Source organism: Brachyhypopomus gauderio, unplaced genomic scaffold, assembly GCF_052324685.1.
Source record: "Brachyhypopomus gauderio isolate BG-103 unplaced genomic scaffold, BGAUD_0.2 sc78, whole genome shotgun sequence".
NCBI classification, from domain to species: domain Eukaryota; kingdom Metazoa; phylum Chordata; class Actinopteri; order Gymnotiformes; family Hypopomidae; genus Brachyhypopomus; species Brachyhypopomus gauderio.
In genome coordinates this window covers 47588-67929 of record NW_027506899.1, presented here as the reverse complement: position 1 = coordinate 67929, position 20342 = coordinate 47588, and the positions used below count along the sequence as shown (strand labels likewise).

General features: G+C 40.7%; 1 protein-coding gene across 1 annotated transcript in view; it reads left to right on the top strand.

Moving 5' to 3' along the window:
• Nucleotides 1–20342, top strand: part of LOC143492533 (uncharacterized) — a 695466-nt gene that overhangs the window by 649545 nt on the left and 25579 nt on the right. The window lies entirely within an intron of this gene.

Below are 20342 nucleotides of genomic sequence, written 5' to 3'. Positions count from 1 at the left end.
TTTTTTAAACACAAGATCCACATTCAGGCTTCCTAAATCACATAAGAGCTCTCCCTTTTAGCGATGCCTTTCCATAAAGCCTGGCACCTCTCGAATTTTGTAATTTCGCGCTCGCCTTGCCTCAGTGCAATGAACAATGTCATGTTTGCAGGGTTCATACACCTTTATAAGGTGGAATTCAAGCACTTGTACGTCACTTTCAAGGTCCATTTCAATATTTCCCAGCATGTTAAACTTAATTAAGTTAAATATTTATACATATACTCGAAATGATTCGAAATAATTTGCTTTTTATCACATTATTTAATGGTTGTTTATGTTCAAAACGCCTTAATCTTAACGTCTTCACGTTCTCTCATGTTCTGTCCTGGAATTACAAGAGGCTCATATTTGTTAACGTAATACAGGAGAACTGTTTAGTCAGATAGCTATTTGTTGTGAAACCAAGTAGTTGCAATTTCAAGCATTTTCAAGTACTTTAGCCTAAATTCCAGCACTTTTCAAACCTGAAACACAAAGCAACATTAAAATTCGTCAGGTAAATGTTCCTTCCCCTGTTTTTGAGGGGTGTTTCTTTATACTACCACATATCGTTTCAGACAACACTGCAAAGAATTTGACACGGCAAGTATAAACGCCTCCACAGTTCGTGGAGATTTGCGCAAGATGGGTAGAGTCGCGCTCTACGGTCACTCGCGAAATCCGCCCACCCCTCACACGGCCCTAGTCCAAAGTCATAGGCATTTTTATTATTATACACAAAAATATAATGAAACAATACAAATAAATAGCAAATCAGTTTTAAGGTTTTTGTGGGTCATTAATAATAAAATAAAATTATTTATTACATTTTACAATGAAAAATAGAAATGGTTGATGGGAAATAAAATTACGTAAATCATTTAAAAGTAATTTATAAAAACGAATTGGCTTGTTATTTTGACATTTGTGCGCCTAAGCGTTGCATTTTGTGTGCGATCCGGTGACATTGTTGGCCTCAGTGACCCCGTGTCTCATGCTGCTGTTTTAGTAAATTAAGCACTGAGTGGGCAGGACATTGTATGAACAGTTTCTCCTTTAATTTATTTTAATTATTCTCAAACACTTTGTAATTGCTCTCAAACATTATTTGTAAAATTCTGATAATTATTTTTAATATTCATTTTGTACATGTGTACACACTTTATTTGATTTTACATATACTTGATCTGATATGTGAGTGAAATGTGCTCAAACTTGTTTGTCTCTTTCCAAAGAAAAGGAAAGTGAAGGATTATTTCATTCCGTACTCCAGCAGAGCAGAGAGTGTGTATAGGTGTGTACAGTTGTGTTTAAGAGTATATTATAGTGTAACAAAGATATTAGACTGTGAGATTCTGCAGTACTGACATGGAGATGACATGAGTGTGTGTTGGTGTGAAGAAATACTGCTGTAGTCCTGGATGATGAACTTTTCTACCTGGAGACTCTCAGAATGATCTCAGGAAAAGGTAACACTGCTCTCAGCTTTATGGGGATATTATCACTGCTGTACTTGACTGTGGATTTGACTTGGTCAGAGTTTGGAGACAAGAAGTGTTTAGTGAAGTGAGTGATCTGCTTGTTACAAATTTGAGACTGTCTGATGAAACAGGGCCAGTTTATAGACTGCAGAATACGAACAAGCTTTGGAATGTTTGATTTTGTCCAAGCTCTTCTGTGTGTAGTTCTGCTATTTATCTTCAGACCTGGAGAGACATACCAACACACACTGTACTGTTATTTCCTCCTTACAACATTTCAGCTCCACACCATCTACACACTAAATATCAACACCCTAAACACAGTGATGGTCTTTGTCAACATGCAGTCCACACAAATATACATCAGAAATCAGGGGGCTCCTGGCTGGCCACAATCAGTTACCTTAAAACAATCAACCTCACAACTAAACACTTTCTTTCCTTCTTTGACACCAAAGTGATACTCTAACATGCTAACTGGCTAGTCAGCACTCTTGAACACATTCATGAAACCCAATGGTGCTGTAAGAAAGAAAATTAAGGAAAATAAACCAATATGATTCTGACTGCAGTAAGAAAATTGAAATTATTGTACAGTATTTTCATGACTATAAGCCGCTACTTTTTCCTCATGATTTGAACCATGCGGCTTATAAAGAGGTGCGGCTTTTCTGTAGATTTTTCTTCACCTGTCAGGGGGCGGAGCAGAAAGTTGTTTTTATGTACAGATCAAATGATAAAAATTCTGTATAATACAGTGCAATAGTGATAACAATAATTGGGGTTAGGTGGACCATAAGAAGATAGAAGAAGAGAGAAAAGAGGAGGAGAGAAAAGAGGGGGAGAGAAAGTAAAAAGGGAAAAGACAGAAGGTCAGGGGAAAAAAACCCAGCTCAAATGACCACTGCAATGATTCACCAACTGCTGCTCCTAAAAGAAGAGCACAAATGACTGTGATGTATGTGTATGTGTGAGTGTGTGTTTATTTAAGTGCAACATAGGATAAATGTACGGAATGCACTTAATAGCAAGTGGGGAAAGTTGCGACAACATTCCCCCAGAGGTCAGAGACAGGCAGAGAAAGACCCCAGAATCCCACCCGCCCACGGCCCCTCCAGGAGCAGTGGAGTCCCAGGGCCGCACTTCCCAGTGGGGAGCAGAAAGTTAATGAGGTGGTAGGTCAAAGTTGTAAATCAAAGAAGAAAGTGCTCAATTACATTTAGCACACGCAAGCAGCAGGCACGAAGGAGAATGTGTTTCAAATTTCGACTACCTGGCAGAATCCGACTGCCCTTGTTTATCCCCACGCATAAAGACGCTACAGATGATATTCGGGAGTTACTGTGATTATAATTTGGTTCATTGAGCACTCTAGTTTTGACCTAACTAGATATTTAGATATAATACTGCTGTAATACTGAGAAGTGGCTTTGGACATAGATAATGCCATGCCGTGTGCTGTGATGTATAATTAAAGTCTAGCTCTTATTTATGCAAAGAAACATATTTATGCACGTGAAATGTTACAGGCACCGTTCGGAAACTGATCAGTTCAGTTAAATGTATTCAGTTCAGTAGATACAGTATATACGGCTTTTAGCCCTATGCGGCTTATACAAAATTTTCCTTTTTTTTTTTTACTTTGTAGGTGCGGCTTATATTGAGGTGTGCTCTATAGTCAAGAAAATACGGTATTTTGCTGTAAAAAAAAATGTATTTGATTAAGGCCCTCAGACACAATACACCCCATCTAAACAATACACACATCTACACTATGTTTCTACACACCAACTACACACCACATACCAACTACACACCACAGACCATCTACACACTACACACCAACTACATACTGCACACTATCTACATACTACTCACCATCTACCATTTACCTAAGTAAGTAGTGCATGGTCATCTATGCATAGAGCCAGACTGACTCTAATGGAGCATTTCCACTAGGGCCTGCTTGGCGCGGTACGGTACGGTTCGCGACGGTTTGTGAGTGTTTCCATTAGTACCAGGACCCGTTTAGCCGGCCCCTTTGGGTACTTTTTTCGTACCGACTCGCTCGAGGTTCTAACCGTTCCGAAGCGGTACAGTTCTGTGACGTGGAGTAACAGCATGACACTGATTGGCCAGGGAGTGTCGTCACAGGTTGCGTCAGGAGAGCGACTCCTCCGCTATGCTATGGACTCCTCAGTCATTTTTAAAACCCAAGGAGCGAAGTCTGTTCCCTGGTCAAACGCCGAGGTACAAACCTTTCTGTTAATAATCAGCGATCAAAAAATCCAGGGCGAACTGGACGGGGCCACTAGAAATGTAAAGGTTTTTAGCGAGGTTTCCGCGCTAATGGCCACTCATGGCTACCAGCGGTCCGTTCAGCAGTGCCGGTCGGTCCAAGCTAAAAAAGCTTAACGCGATTACCGGGCGGTGAAGGACCATAACGGACGCAGCGGAGCAAACCGCAAAGACTGGAAATGGTTCCAGCAAATGGATGTCGTATACGGTCACCGGCCAGCCAGTAACGGAAGAGAAAACGTGCTGGACAATGTCGGTGCTGGAGGCCACGGAGAATGGTGAGTGTATTGTGATTTCACAGTTTTACTACTAGGCTCGTAAAAGATGTAATATGAACGTAATATGAACGCATTTATTGTAAACGCAGGAATTTAGAGCTGTGTTTGTAGTTAATGTTACCACCACAGTCACTACTGTACAATAGCTAGCTCTTAGCCTTGCTAGTTGCTAGTTAGCTGTAGCCATAAACACAGCATGAGCAGCGATGACGTGCTACACATTTTGTGCAGTTACGCTATATTGTTGTTGCTTTCACGGGAATGCTTGTGTTTAATATTTGTTATTTTTTACGTTCAAGATTCCCCTTCCACTGACGAGGCGAGCGGAGTTGGCGGAAAATCTTTCCTTCAACCGGGCTTTCCTCGGGGTGCTTGGCGAACTTGTGAACACCATGCGAGACAGACGCCAGTAAAAGCACACAAAATGTTGCTTGTAGTACTATAAATATTTATTTCATATAAAGCTATACGTATATATTTGCTTTTTGCACTTTTTTAAAATTATAACTATATTATTTACATATGTTGTACTTTAAATATCTATATTTCATAATAAAGTTTGATTTCATTTGATTGTATGACTGATGCTTTTTATGCAGGGTGTGTTCAGCCTGTATGAGTAATACCAAATTATTATCAATAATTAGAGCAACCACATACAATAATGAAGATAAAGATAAATAAGATACAATAATGCTATGTGTTAAGGGGCGTCGACCGGTGTTGTGGTCGTATACAAATGATGTCACGACACTACAACCCGCGCGCCAACAGCGACTCCACCCACATTGGGGTGGTTCACCATTGTAATGGAAACACTACGCGACCGTACCGTTCCGTTGCGAATCGACCCGTACCGAACCGTACCGCGCCAAGCAGGCCCTAGTGGAAATGCGCCATAACGGTTTCCTAGCTATACAGACAAGAATTCAATTATGATCAGTTTTTGTTTTGTTTATTTGTTCTGTTTATTTGAGATTTTATTTCATCATCACAAAACAAACTAGCAAATACAAACAAATAATATAATAAAAAAATAAGAGGTTATGTCATGCCTGTGACGTCATACTCCTCCCCTGCCATTGCTCGTCACGCCACGGGTTTCCCTCACAGGGATTCCAATACCATATATGGACTTCCTGTCGTCAGACAGCGATTGAGCTTGGGTGGCTGATGTTTAGCGCGGTGATGGGAGTGGCGTTATAACCGTGCCCCACACAGCCCCACACTTCAGCGTCGCGTATTGGTCTCGGTTTGGGTCTCGTACATGCTGTCCTTTACTAAGCATATTCTCTGGTTGTACCCTGTTTAGGTTCCTGTTCCCTCGTTTGTTTTCCTGTGTTGTAGTTACCTGGGAGGTATTCCACAAAGCGGGTTTAACAAACTCAAACTTAACCCTGAACTCTGAGTTGTCTTACCCCGATCTGACATACACAGAATTTTCGGTTCCAAAACGGCTGATCGGAGTTAAAGTAATCAGGGTCGCTCAACTCTGAGTAGGTTGACCCAGACAGAAGTGCGTTCACGCGTAACTATAAAAGGCATTCTTAATGGAACGCAGATAAGTAAGATTTATCATGGACTTAAACACGAAAATCAGCCGAGCATCGACTGCGTATGTAGAATATATAGATATTATTAAACGTAAATGTAATACTGCGGTAGCTGCTAGAGAAAGGCAGTCAGCATGTCAAAAAATTGCCAACAGAGTTAATGCGTGAGTGTGACGCTGGGCGGCGACAGACGGACGAGACACAGAATCCGTATTTCGTCTTGACAGACGTCACTTTTATTTACAATTATTGCGCAATCGGCTCACGAATACTAAACAGGTACACACAACGTGTAGACTTAGACAACGACGAGCACAGGACACTGCGCGAGCGCACATTAAATAGACAAACCACATTAGCCCCACGTGATCACGAGACGATTCACAGGTGAGACTTATTAATCACACAACAAAACCCTACCCACGTATATACACTGACGCAGACAAAGCACGTGGACTACGTTGACACACGCCCAAAAGGGAGGGGCCGGGGTCCTCAACGTGACAGACGCCCCCTCCAAGGGCACTACCCGTCCTGGGGTGCCAACAGGACCGAGTGCCCCGAACCCACGACGATGGGCGGATCCGACGCGCTCAGTCCTGCGTCTGGGAGGTGACTGCCCTCGGGGAGAACACCCTCCCTGGGAAGACGGGGGAAAAGACGGAAGACACATTAAACGGAACGTTCACAAACACACACACAGGCACGTTCACACACAGTGGCACAAAAGGGAAAAACGGGTTTGGTAAACAAAGGGGAAGACTGACAAACACGGGAACACACACACACGACATGGGCGCCAGGCTGCGCGCCAGCAGGAGAGTGATGAGGGACGAGAGGTCGGGAGCTACTGGTGCAGTAGGCGCTGCGGGTGGCGGTGCTCCTCCTGCAGTCCCTCCACCGGACGCAGCGCGGCTGGCGGACGTGCCCGGGGCGGACTCTCCCCCCAGCTGGTCGTAGGGGATGTCCCTCTCGCCTCGCGACCGCTCTCCGGAGTCAGCTGTGGGCTCTTCCACCTCCATGTCTTCCGCCTCGCTGCCCTGGCTCCAACTCATGGGCTGCTCCGGACTGCCGCCCCGAGAGCAGTCCATGTTCTCTCCTCCGGAGCGACCGGAGGGTGCACTCCACCCTCCCTTTACCGTCCCAACCGAACACTCAGAGGGGGGTGGACTGACCTCCTCCTCGGAGTACATGTTGCTGTCCGTGCACTCTGAGACGTCCGAGTGCACGGACCGCGGACGTTCTTCCTCCTCTTCCTCACCGTAATCGGCGGGATATGCCGAGTGCTCCGACGGAGGGTAGTCTCCAATGTCGACCTCCTCCCCCTCCCCTTTGACGGAAGGGGAACCAACGGGCGGAGGGAGGTAGTCCTCTTCCTCGGACTCCTCCTCCTCCTCTGACCCGTAGTCGCGTCCGGAAGCGTCTTCCAGCGACAAGGGGTAGCCCTCTCCGTCTCCACAGTAGTCCACGGTGGAGGTATCGTCCAGAGACGGGGGGTAGTCCTCCACCTCTCCACCATAGTCCACCGTGGATGCGTCATTCATCGAGGGGGGGTAGTCACCCTCCTCCTCCTGCTCCTCCTCGGAGTCCTCTTCTCCGAACTCGCTCTCTGGGGTGGACTCGGTAGCACCCATGACGAACGAGCCCACCCTCAGAGGCGAGAGAGCGCGGGCTGGAGGAGCGTGTCTCTCCCTCCAGATTCTTACCGCGCCCTGCCAGAAGATCTCTGCCAGATCAGGGTCTCTCTCCTCGACCTTCTGGGCTGAGGTCAGCTGGAGGGCGCATACAGGGTCTGACATCAGCTGTTCCCGAGTCGGCGGGGTTATGCGGCGCGGGGGCGAGGAGGAAGAGCGGTGGTGCCTTTTGCTGGGACGCAACGCCTTCTTAGGCCGGGTGGCGTATCCTGGCATGTTCGGGTGTCTCTGGTCGGCTCGTCGTTCTGTGACGCTGGGAGGCGACAGACGGACGAGACACAGAATCCGTATTTCGTCTTGACAGACGTCACTTTTATTTACAATTATTGCGCAATCGGCGCACGAATACTAAACAGGTACACACAACGTGTAGACTTAGACAACGACGAGCACAGGACACTGCGCGAGCGCACATTAAATAGACAAACCACATTAGCCCCACGTGATCACGAGACGATTCACAGGTGAGACTTATTAATCACACAACAAAACCCTACCCACGTATATACACTGACGCAGACAAAGCACGTGGACTACGTTGACACACGCCCAAAAGGGAGGGGCCGGGGTCCTCAACGTGACAGTGAGTGAAAATGATATTTTTAGATTTAGCAGAAGGGCGCGATTATATTATTATAATCTCCACATTATAATACTGTATTGAGGTTTTAATTTTTTTTTTATTGAACACTTATCAATTCCAGGTCTAATCCGAGTGGTGTGAAATGCACATGACATCAGATAAAAGAATATAGTACAAAGTGGTATGGCTGTACATAACTATATCTTATTCTTAAAATATATTCTAAAATATATTTATTTACAGGAAAAATGAAATAATGAAACATAACAGTGAATTGGACTGTAATGTAGGGGAGACCGGGTATGGTTGTAACATGGGGAGAGCTGTAACACCATCAGTTCCACCGTTCACGGATAAGATAGGAGTCATATGATCATTCCAGTATTTACCCAATTCCTCCCTGATCCCACATGGGATCAGGGCTGTAAACAGGCACATGCCGATTCTATAGAGAAAAAACTGATTTTGAGGTGAGAAAGTAAATTTCTAAATCAATACTATATTTTGTTTAGTACTTATACTATTGCAGATAAAACCATATGAATTATATTACATTAAACTGTAGTTTCTCATGTAAATTGTGATGGATTTTTCCCGTTAATTTCAAATCACCTTTTTAATACAACTAGGTAAATAATGGCTGACAGGGGTGGGGTGGGTTGTAACACAGCTTTAAAATGTGTTACAACCATCACCTTACATACAACTAAGAAAACTTTATTGATTTTAATAATTTTAAAGAAAGACTGACAGAGGTGTGCCTGCAAATGTTTTTAAAAGAAGCATCTGATGAGGTCACAAATAAGGGCAAGTCAGTCAGATCAGTTGCAAAGGCACATGGTATCTGCCATGTAACACACACACACACATTGACGTTGGTTATTATTTGACCTACATGTTCTTTACACAGGTACATTGTATTAGTGTTCATTAAGCATACATATTGTTAAATACGTTTGTTCTAGTACACTAATTTCCACACCCACACATTTCTTTTTTTTTTTAAACAAAGTTTATTTATTAGTTTTTCAATTTTAAATGTGGCATCACAACTTTAACACTTGCTACAAAGATTTCCCCCACCCCCTCCCGACCCTGACAATGAAAGAATATAACCAAAAAGGAAATATAACTCAATAACTAAATAAATAATAATAATCATGGTTAAGTAAATAAATAATTACATAATATACATACGCACATACCTGCCTATGCAAATATGTGCACATTTTGACATACATACAATAATAATAATACCGACAAATAAAAATATATAAACCATATTAAACAATGATAAATTTGGAATCACTGATAGGGGGTATAATCAGAGTGTTTCAGTATAAACTACTATAAGCATTAGAGGGAAGACAGTACCAAGGCATAGCTAAACAATTTTCTCAATTACTTGGCTTGCTCATTCTACTGAAGTATTAAACTGACAGAACTCAAAGACTCAACTTGAGTAAGAAAGGGCTGCCAAATTAATGAAAATCTATCTGTTGATCCCTTAAGAGTGTACCTAATCTTCTCCATATTGATAAAATACACCATATCCTTAATCCACTGTGCGAATGTTGGGGGATTCAAGTCTTTCCATTTGACCAGAATTTGTCTCCTAGCTACTAGCGTGGCAAAGGATAAAAGATTCAATTTATTATTGTTTAAAATAAGATTTTGTGTTACCACACCAAATAAAGCAAGGGGGGCCGATAAATCCAATTGTTTGTCGATAGTGTTGGAAAGCGTATCAAATATTGATTGCCAAAAATCTTGAATTTTAGGGCAGTCCCAAAACATATGTATTAGGGTGGCTTGGTTCTGCTTGCAACGATCACATGTTGTATCAGTGTCGGGATAAATACGGGACAACTTAACTTTGGTCCAGTGCAGTCGATGAAATATTTTAAACTGCATAACTTTATGTCTCGTACATATCGAGGATGAATGTATACCCTTCATCATCCTTGACCAAATTGTTTCTGTGATTTCTGTATTCAGATCTTTTTCCCACTGATCCTTGAGAGGTTCGAGATTTGTCATATTCTCTGTCATTAATAAAAAATATATGTCCCCTATCTTGCATTTTTTGGATAGAATGCAATCGATAACTAAATCTAGGCATGTATCTGGAGGTTGTGAAGGGAACTGACTTATATTAGATGATACAAAGCTACGAACCTGTAAATATCTGTAGAAATGCGTCCTGGGAATATTGAATGTCTCCACAATCTGATCAAAAGATGCAAATGAATCATTTATGAACATATCTTTGAATGAACGTATCCCATGCCTAAACCAAACACTATATGCATTATCCAGCAGGGATGGCAGAAAAACATGATTTTTTACTATGGGGGCGAGTATTGAGAACTTACTAACTTTGAAAGACTGTCTAAATTGATTCCAAATTTTTAATGAATGAATTACAACTGGGTTTGAGGTATACTTTTTCATAGGCTCTGAATATGGCCTGCCAGAATATAACAACGCACATAATGAAGTGTTTTCACAGGAACCTCTTTCCACATTCAGCCAATCAGATGCAAGAGATGTTTCATTTTGTTCCATCCAGTAGGAAATCATTTTGATATTCGCTGCCCAATAGTAAAATTGAAAATTCGGCAGTCCCATTCCTCCCTGCTCACAAGGTCTCTGTAATATAGAATTACGTATGCGTGGTTTCTTTTTATTCCAAATAAAAGAAGAGAACCTTTTATCTAAGGAAATAAAAAATGTTTTTGTTAAGAATACTGGTATACACTGAAACATATAGAGAAATTTAGGCAATACACTCATTTTTATTGTATTTATTCTGCCTGCCAAAGACATGGGTATTAAATCCCAGCGATCAAGATCTGCCTGTATAGAGGACAATAGAGGAGGAAAATTTGCAGAGAAAAGATCTTTAAACCTGTGAGTGACCCAAACACCAAGGTATTTGATTTTTTCCATGCAGATTTTAAATGGCAACGTGTGGACGAGCGAGGACTCTCTTGCTACCAGATTTATGGGCATCAACTCGCTTTTTTGTGTATTCACTTTATACCCAGAAATCTTGCCAAATTCAGAAAGGAGATTAAGAACATAAGGAAGAGACGTAAACGCATCAGACAAATAAAGCAACATGTCGTCTGCGTACAGTGAGACTTTATGCTCCCCATCTGCCCTATTGATACCTTTAATGTCCTTATTACTACGTAGTGCTATGGCTAACGGTTCCATTACTATCGCAAAAAGAAGGGGAGACAGTGGTGATCCCTGTCTTGTCCCTCGTGTAAGTGTAAAATATGGTGATATGTTGTTATTAGTCTGGACTGCTGCCATTGGCAGTTTGTAAAGAATCTTTATCCATGATATAATACTTGGCCCAAAACCAAATGCTTCAAGCGTGTAGAATAGAAAGTCCCACTCCACCCGATCAAATGCCTTCTCGGCATCTAAGGATATAACCACTTCTGGTCTGTCAGGTGGAGAGGGACTATATATTATGTTATACAATCGTCTAATGTTGAAGGTGGAATATCGATTTTTTACAAAACCTGTTTGATCTGGTGAGATTATAGTTGGGAGAACAGGTTCGAGACGACGTGCAATCATTTTTGCAAATATTTTATTGTCCACATTAAGTAGAGAAATAGGACGATAAGAGCCACACTCCTGTTTATTTTTACCTTTTTTCTGAATAAGAGATATAGTAGCTTGTCGCATTGTTTCAGGCATTAATCCAGTCAACAAAGAGTCATTATATACAGAAGTTAAAAGAGGGGCCAATTGATTTGAGAATTTTTTAAAGAAATCGGCTGAATACCCATCTGGGCCAGGCGATTTACCCCCTTGCATACTTCTAATGGCTTCCTCGATTTCTCTAATCGAAAATGGAGACTCCAATTCAGCCTTTTTTAATGGATCTATACGGGGAATCTCTAAATTTTGAAAAAATGACTTAATTAGGCATTCGTTCTTTTGTGACTCTGACGTGTATAGGTTACAGTAGTACCTCATAAATCGCGAGTTAATTGCAGCATGATCGATACAGACTGCACCGGATTCGTCCCTGACTTCTGAAATTGTGTGTCTCGCTGCTTTCCTACGCAGCTGGTGGGCTAGAAGTTTCCCTGATTTCTCACCATGTTCATAGTATGTATGGCGGGCTCTTACCAAAAGATTCTCCACTTTTTGTGTAGTCAACAAATTGAATTCTTTTTGAAGTACTAAACGTTCCTTAAAGCCCTCGTCAGAGTGTAATGTTGCCAACTGAGCATCAAGATCGCCAATTTGTCTAATCAGTTCATTAATACGGTTATTCCTAATTTTTCGTGACTGTGCATTATAGGAAATAATCTGACCTCTTAAATATGCTTTAAGTGTTTCCCAAACTACTGACGGTGACATATTAGGTGTTTGATTAATTTCTAGAAAAAAATCTATCTGTGAGGAAACAAAATCTAAAAAATGTTTATCTGAAAGTAAAAGTGAGTTAAGCCGCCATGGTCTATAAACTGGTTTCATGGCTGGAAAATTAAGCTTCAATCTATGAGGAGCATGATCAGATATTACAATTGGATGATAATCACATTCCTGAACTAGAGGGAGTAGACCCTTATCCATAAAAATATAATCAATACGTGAATATGTTTTATGAACAGCTGAATAAAAGGAATACTTGCGAGCCATGGGATTAAGAAAACGCCAAACATCAGCAACACCATAGGTATCGAGAAATAGTTTAACTGTGTGGGCCGATTTAGAAATTACCATATCTCTAGCAGAACTACGGTCCAATCTAGGTGACAACACACAGTTCATGTCTCCAGCCATAATCAGACGATGTTCATTTAAATCTGGTAATCGAGAGAATAAATTTGTGAAAAATGCAGCATCATCCCAGTTAGGGGCATACACGCTGACCAGAACAACTGGCATGTCATATATTTTGCCAGTAACAATGACATATCGGCCCTTTGGATCTCTGTCAATCTGGGAAGGAACAAAAGGCACATGTTTACTAATTAGAATTGCCACCCCTCTTGATCTAAATTGAAACCTTGAATGATAAACTTCACCCACCCATCTACTATATAAATGAGCTTGTCTAGATGTATCTAAGTGAGTTTCCTGAAGGAAAGCAATGTCCACCTTTAACTGATGTAAATGTGTAAGAATTCTCTTTCGCTTTACAGGATGATTTATGCCTTTAACGTTCCAGCTTACAAATGAAATTGGGCTTGCCATCTTCCCTCCTATTCTCACACTCTGAGCCATAATTCAAGATTACACACATCCCTTATTAACCCCCTATCATTGTATGAGACTAAAAAATATATTAGATAAACTATAATAGAAATCATATAAAAAAATACAAATAAACATTGAGACATTTTCAAATCCCTCATTCCCACTTCCTTCTTACCCACAATAACCGATTGAACCCCCTCCCCACTATAATTGTATCCACACAATGTGCTTATATTGGGAAACTATTAAGCTCGAAACTAAGCTCTCCAAAACATATGAACTTTTAGACGTACAATATCAAGTCAAACATAACATCCCTTGTTTTCACAGTATATTAATAAACTTACTCCAACCTTATACTCTTTACAAATGAACTCACCTCAGGAAGATCCATACTTTGACCTTACTTATGCATTTTTTGCCCAAGACCTATTCTCATACCTCTCATGAGAAGTAAAACAATGTCCTGCTGGGTCCCGTCCGCTCAAGTAAACACAGTCAAAGACAGTCTCTCCTTTAGGTTAGGAAAGTACGACCCGACGGCGTATGGTTATTTTGTAATGTCTTGTGCGATGTACTTCTGAGCTTCATCCGGCGAAGTAAAAATCTTCTCCACTCCGTTGTAGGTGATTCGAAGCTTTGCCGGGTGAAGTATGCCAAAGCGAAGCCCCTCAATGCCCCGCAGCTGCTGTCTGATGCCATTGAAGGCTGCTCGTGCACGAGCTACCTTGGTCGTGTAGTCCGTGTACACAGAGATGGTCAAGTTATTCACTGTCACACGTTTCCTCCTCATCAGCCTTAGCAGGCCCAGATTTAGAAATAGTAGCAGCTCGTCCTTTAGCGGTTTTACTGGCCATGACTTGCCTTCCCCTTCCGTTGGATATACAAATTGGATGTAAATTAAGAGACTTCTGGACTATATTACGTCGATATATCACTTAAATGATTAAAAGTTTGAAGAGCTCTGCACGACGCGACCTACTCCATCGCTTGCTCACTAGCGCCCCCTCCACCCACACATTTCTGAGTAAAACAGAAAGTGAATATGAGTTGTGGTCAGTCACAGAGAGAGATACATTGTTCTGGATTGTTATTTTATTTTTAAAAATTATTTTTGAAGCATTTTGCATGGTGTGGCCTCTGTTTTTGCTTCTTTTGTCTAATTGTTACAACTTACCCCAGCATGTGTTACAACCTGGGGTTAACTTACCCAGTTTTATCGCTTAACCCGCTTCTTGGAATACCCCCCTGGTTACTTCCATGCTTTCTGTTGTAATCCTGTTCCCAGTTATTTTTTCGTGATCATTGATTTGCAGTTTCATGTTCTAGCGTGTTTCTGTTCTCTGTTGATTTAGTTTAGCCTTTATTTTTGTTGTTTGTGTGTTTCTGTTAACCCTGGATGTAAGATAGAGATCTCGTTTCAGCCCCTACCTGCAAGTGTTGCTTTGCCTACTTCCTGGTTCTGTCACGTCTCGTGTAACAGGTTACACATATTGGTATCGATGGAAACAGGTGTTATAGATATACACGTGTATACATTATATTCTTCTACATAATTCATTTTTATGGCTGTTTCACCCACAGAAGAAGCCTTATTCATTATTCATATAACGTGTGGTTCTTTAGTTCCCTTCAGTTCACATTTATGTTCAGTTTCATTCATCATTTTCATTAAATCTGTCTGACTTGCATTTGCTTTCTTCATAGTTCTCTGCACATTCTTGTATTGTTAAAAGACATTTTTGTATTGTTTTAAAGTAAAGAATAAATGTTCTGAAAATCATAAAAAGAGAACTGAAACTTTCTTCTTTCAGGGATGAAGTTGATCTGTGTGACTCTGCTGATGATGTCGGGATTTATGGATTCCACAGCAGGTTTGTGTCCATCACACCCTGTAAAGTGTGTGTGTGTGTGTGTGTGAAAGAGAAAGAAAGAAAAACACTGACAATAAAAGTAATCAGTGCAGTATCTTGTGTGTTTAAATAAGGTATTGCTGTTCCAGTTTGTAGTTCTCTATAAGCGTATTTCTTGGCAGCACTTTAAATCTCAAAATGTTTAGATCTTCCTACTCACATGCAGCGTCAAAGGAAAATATTCACATCGGTCACAGACTGTAACGTGGGGGGTTACCAACAGCAAAAAAAACCTTAGGATGTTCAATAGCTGGCTTAAAAACCACAGGGTTTTTAAGAGGCAAGAACACAAGTGCTGGGTATCTGAGAGGGAGACAAAACCTCTGCTAGTAGAATGTGGCTGACAAAACGCTCTGGCAATAGTAAAACCAGACGAAAACCAAACATAGGATGCCCAGGGAAACAGCTGAAAACAAAAAGAACATCCCTAAACAAAAGCCGTAAAACAGATAAGTAGAGATTTGAAAACTCGAGAGTGGCCTCGAACGACACAGAGAGAAACCGGAGAAACTTGAAAAATAGGAGGAATAGGGGAACAAGTATCCCACTAAACAAGATACCAATACCAGCTGGACCTGTGACACGAGAACACTCGTGAAAAGAGTCAACAAGGAGTTGTTGAGAAGCCAGCCTATATAAAGCCAAAAGGTGTGGCTCATCCAGGTTAATTAGGCTGGATTTGAAGATCGGCTCCCTCTAGTGGTGGCTGGTGGTGTAGCCCAGGAGCCACCCCTTACACTCAGCTGAAAATGAACAATCACTGTCCACATGGACATTAAACTCACACAGCACAACCATTGCTGAATAAATAGAATTTTCCAGTGTAAGAAGTTCACTGGACTGACTAAAAGTCCTATGATGTTTTAGGTAATTGGTACATGAGCAAAACACACACACAACACATAAGCATGGCAAAGCTTTTCAGACAACAAACAAACACCACGCAGACAAACACTTACCACGAGACATGACCACGAACGAAGAAGAAAGTAAAGAAGACTGGCGGCTCCTGAAAGCGGCTGGTCATTCTGTGACGGGCAGGGTGAGCGAAACAAAAAGGAAGCGATCACGCCAAGTCTCAGGGAAAATGGAGGGTCTAATGAAGAAATACAGTATGATCAGACGAGAAGTGGCAGCAACAAACGTACCAACTGCACTCTCACCTGGAAGTGATAGTGATCCAACAGTGATCCAATTCAATGTCCCAAATTCCCACTGCTAAATTACACACCAACCATTCAGACACTCGTATGACCACATGGCAAATGCATTTTGATGTCCAGCAGTGTTGCCTGAAATGGCTGAAAAAGATGATGAGACTTGAATATGTATGACTCATAAAACAAGTTATGACTGTACACTCAATACTCATACAGAAGAATGTGTAAATAATGGTTTTAAGGTGATATAGATGTTTCATTGCATTATTTTATTTTACATTTCATATTTGCTGTTCATTACAGAGGACTTAAAGGTAGTTGGTCCAGCTGATCCTGTTATTGCTGTAGCTGGTGAAGACCTGGTTCTGCCCTGTTCTATCCAACCCAGCACCAGTGCTGAAGACATGAGAGTGGAGTGGTTCAGAATATATCAGACAGACACACTAGTTCATCTCTATGAATATTATGAAGACAGAAATGAATATCAGATAAAGTCCTACAGAGGGAGGACAGGACTGTTTAAATAAGAGCTACAGAAAGGCAACACCTCACTGAAACTCTCAGCAGTCCAACCTTCTGATGAGGGAGCTTATAACTGTTTCATTCGGTCCTTTGATTGGTATGATGACATCACTGTTCATGTTGAAGTGAAAGGTAAGAGCCAGTTTTATTCTGTTTATTATTACTTACTAATTATATGCAACAAATGAATTAGTTCTCATGACTCCATAAGTGATTACCACTACAAAGACTTTATTTTAATTCACTATGTACAGTATATCAGTATTCAGAATTTTTATACACATTATACAAGTATGAATTCATAACCTGTCAAAACTGGCAAGTTTAATATAATTAATGGGGTTTAGTCTGTTTTAGCCTAACGTTACCTGAGACAAGAGTATATACACACATATACACACACACACACACACACACACACACACACACACACACACACACACACACACACAAACGCACACATTCTGCAAATCTCTTCTGAACACTTTCATGTTGATAAAACATAACTTTTTTTTATCTGTCTCTTATGCTGATGTGGGTTTAAGGACCCCTAGGGATATGTTTATTATTGATTATGATTATGATTATGAAAATTTAATCCATTAGTTATAGTACCATCTCATCAACCTATTGTGTTACATGCGGTGCTTGGTGTGTAGTTAGTATACTGTATATTGTGTGAGTTAGTCCTGTCCTGTGCTCGTCTTTGTGAGTCTGCTTTGTGTTTGCCAACGTGCATATGGAGTGTTTGCCTGTGTGCTACATTCAGTAGTCGCTATTTGTTCATTAAATTACGTCAATATGATGTCACTCATCTCGGCATCCTGCTGTACCTGTATTTGAATTTTCTCTGTAGCATACAACCTTGAGTTAGGTCATATAGTATATAATATAGCCACACATCAAAGCTGTTTCTGACAGCTGACTGGTTTATACTTGACGCGGCGTGAGGGCCCGCGCGGCGAAAATGATGTAATCGCAGTGGCACCGCGCGAGGGCCTCACGCGCTGTCGATGCGAGGTCGTGCACCTCTCGAATTTTGTAACTTCGCGCGCGCCGCGCCTCAACGCAATGAACAAAGTCATGTTTGCCGGGTTCATACACCTTTACAAGGTGGAATTAAAGCACTTGTACGTCACTTTAAAGGTCCATTTCTATATTTCCCAGAACACAACTTAATTAAGTTAAATATTTATACATATACTCGAAATGATTCAAAATAATTCGCTTTTTATCACATTAATGGTAGTTCATTTTCAAAACGCCCAATCTTAATGTATTCACGTTCTCTCATGTTTCGTCCTGGAATTACAAGAGGCTCGTATTTGTTAACGTAATACAAGAAAACTGTTCAGTCAGATAGATATTTGGTGTTAAACGAAACAGTTACAATTTCAAGCATTTTCAAGTACTTTAGCCTAAATTCCAGCACTTTTCAAACCTGGAACACAATGCAACATTAAAATTCGTCAGGTAAATGTTTTTCTTTCTTTTCTGCGCTCCAGATTTCTGTATTTACTTTAACTATCCACCACTGTATTTCCCGCTGTTGGGCGGGTACCAGCCGGTTACGGTCGGTGCTGGATCAAATCATTTTTCAGTGGGAGGCGGGGGTGTATGCACTTAATGGAAAATATGCAGATAGGTAAACAACATATATATTTTAGCCATTGAGCTTATAACATTTTATATTAATGAAAGATTTCAAGATTATTTAAAATTATAGACTTTAAATAAAAAATAAATTGCTGGCTTCTTCAATGGGCCCCCCTGGCCCTGGGGCCCGGGACAACAGACCCGGTTGTCCCCCCCTGTCGACGGGGCTGTGAACAGTATTAGGGCATTTTAGTACTGTTGTATTGTCCTCAGCGTCTTTTAGCCAACTATCATGGTTAGCTACACTAGTGTAACGGGGTGACAGAAGCAGCAGATGAAATGAATGGTGTTGTGATCTCTTTAATGTCACAGTTCACACTCGGATAAAAAAGAAAGCAAAAAAGGAGTGTAGCACACTTGTAGCATTTAACAAGAGATGTGCAAAAGGCACAAGAGTCACTTAGACTTGTCGTTGGATGAGAATGCAGCGGATGACGTCACGCGCAGGGCTTAGTCCGAACAGAGCAAGGAATGCACAGCACTGTGGGACAGGTGCATGTGATGATTTAATAAGTGGGTGATTGAGACTGAGGGAGTGTATGGGAGGAGGAGTGTAGTGAAGTGGGCGTCTCCCCTGTTGGGCTGGCACGGCCTATCGTAACAGCTAGCTTCTTGGAAGCTAAAATATATTTTGGCCTATTAATAATGAAATTACAGGCATGAACTTTCTGATTTTTCTGTAAAATGTTCAACGTTGTTTTGTTTTAGCAAAAATAATCTGGCATACATGATGTATAGTGTCCATTGTCTTATTGCACATTTGGATAAGTGTTTGGTACTATGGAGAGGAGTTAGACACCAAGTGGACAATACTGTGGAGCTCCTGAATACTTCCATGTACAGTATATTCTCACCATTGTGTACTTTGTCAGACAAGATCCTGTTGAATCAAAAAAGCAGAACATGATTGATTTCTCATCAACTGCTTTTTGGGTTTTTTTTTTACATTATCTTTTTTACATTATCTTTACATTATCTTCTACCCAATCCTGAATGATCATTATGTTACATGTAAACTTCAAGATCACTAGTGCTAAAATGTATTAGTACAAATTGTTTAAAAATCAGCTCAAAATGGCCACTGCACAAAGGGGTTTTGATGCATAGTTTATAAAACACAATTAATATGTAGTTTCCTTTTCATTGTGCCAGGGCGTGCACACACACACACACACACACACACACACACACACACACACACACAGACTCACTCACTCTTTTCAGTACCTGTCTGCAGGTGTTTGCTCCTACAGATAAACACAATTATTATTGTATATATTGTAATGTTACCTCTCTGTTTCGAAGTGTCTGACATTTACAAATTTTCAGATTTACTGTCTTTATTGTTGAAGCTCATGAAAGTCTCACTGATAATGTCTGCAGTATCTTTGGCTGTGCAGGGACAATTTATATGATTTATTTTCAGAGATGATCGGACTGTATGATGATGAATAGCAGTGAAGCTTATTAAAGCCCTTAATGTGAATTCTTATCTTATATGACTTATCTTATATCTTATGTAGACACACGGATGTGTTAAAATTTATAAAAAGGTTTTGTGAAATGTATTTTATAGTTCATGTATGTTAACATTTTATTATAGTAAAGCTAAAGTTATCTGGTTTCTTTTCAGGAAAAGGTTTTCACACATGGAAGATTGCTGTCATCTGCATTTCAGTTTGTGGTGTTATGATTATTGCATTTGCAGCTTTCATCTGGAAAGGTACATTTCTAATGAATATTTTTCAGGAATAACTGTCATTTCATATATTGTCCATATTTGGTTCACTATGGGTGTAGAATGATGAAGAATTCAAAGAATTCCAGGAGACTCAGAATGTCCAAATCTCTGCAACTGCCATTTAAAAAGCTAAATTGTCTCATTCTAAAACCAGTGAGAAAACATTTTGAAATTATTAATTTTACATTAATAATTATATTTATTTAT